This window comes from Ananas comosus, linkage group 1, assembly GCF_001540865.1.
Source record: "Ananas comosus cultivar F153 linkage group 1, ASM154086v1, whole genome shotgun sequence".
Classification (NCBI taxonomy): domain Eukaryota; kingdom Viridiplantae; phylum Streptophyta; class Magnoliopsida; order Poales; family Bromeliaceae; genus Ananas; species Ananas comosus.
Genome location: NC_033621.1, coordinates 17,975,833 through 17,977,538, shown reverse-complemented (window position 1 = coordinate 17,977,538; position 1,706 = coordinate 17,975,833).

Here is a 1,706-nt window from a genome sequence, read left to right as displayed (position 1 = left end):
TTATTTCACTTGCCTTTCTTAAAGAAAGGCCGGTAATATTGTTACCGCGGTATGTGATGGAAGTGTTGCATGTGATGATGGCTGCATTAATTGGTTACAGAATTGTCTTTGAGTTTGGTTTTGAATTAATAAAGAATTGTAGTTGTTATCCAAACAGACTATCTAACCGCCCCCCAGCACGTGCATTTCAGACCCAAAAAACAAAAAAAACAAAAAGAGAGTTCGAAATCCAATCCGAACCCCAACTTCTCAGGTAACATATGTATATTGCTGGTTCTAAGGGAGTCTCAGGACCCGCTTAATTAATTAATTAGTTTCGCTGCGGAGAATAGCGTTGTTGAAAAATTAATGTAGAAAATAGTACCTAGAGTACGTGTTTAGCTATTTTCATTAAAATTACTATCTACCATTGAAAGTTGTTGGATAAAAATTGTGTTAAATTATTATAATATAATCCAGTATAAGGCATGTCGAATAATGTAAATCTAATTTAGCAGTCCCATTAATTATTTTTTAATAACAATTTAAAATTAAGAATTTGATTTAAATTTAATAATTATATCTAAATTGAATTTGAAATTTAAATTCAATTTCAATTTTTGTATTTAAAATTCAAAATAAAAAATTTTAAATTCAAATCCAAATTTTTAATTTAAAATTTAAAATTGAATTTATAATGAAGTTCACATTTTCAATTTGAATTCCAGAATTGAATTTAAATTTAAAATTCTAGTCCAAAATAAAATTTTAAATTTTAAATTTGAATCCAAAACTAATTTAAAATTCAACTTCAAATTAGAATTTAAATCTGAAATTGGAACCCATCAAATTTAAATTTAAAATTTGAATAAAAAGTATAACTGTGAATTTAAAATTTAATTCAAAATATAATTTAACTTTAAAATTTAAATTTACAAATTTCAAATCAAATAAAATTAACTTCCAAAAAATAAATTAGTAACCAAAAAAAAAAAAAAAACACTTGCAAACATGGAGGAGCAACATTACAAAAATCTACCCAAATTTTGTCTTTTATTTTAGTCCCAAAATTTATTTTGGTCCAAAAATTAACTTAAAAAAAAAAAAAAAAAAAAAAAAAAAAAAAAACAGAGAGAGCCAAAGTATGCTCCATTGCCGGAGCTCCTATAGTGCAGAGTCTGGAGCATATAATTCGCGAATTATTCACGAATTTTTGAGAAAACGAATTAAACGGTCGAATTCGTATTTTTCCGAAAAATTCGGAAAAAAAACGTGTTTTTTGGGGTAAAAATACTTATTCGCGAATTATTTACCATTCGCGAATTATTCGCACAAAAAAAAGCCCTCGCGCCCTGGCCCGCACCCGCGCCCGGGCCCGCACCCTGGCCCGGGCCCGCGCTCTGGCCCAGCTCACCCAATAGGCCAATACAGAGAAAGGTGAAAAGAAAAAAAAAACTTTCCAAAATCTAAACCTAGCGCAAAAAAAAAAAAAAAAAAAAAAAAATTCGGCTATTAAATTAAGTTTTTTTTTCCTCTCAAAATTTATGCTATTAGCATAAATACTCATATTTCTTAAAAATATAAGAAAAAAAACTACAAAAATAAAACTAATTAAGTAAAAAAAATAGCAAACGATATTATACCTCAAAATAAATAATAAATTAAGTAAATAAGAGATTAAAATAATACATAAGAGATTAAATTTTTTGATCAAATGATTTTTTTTT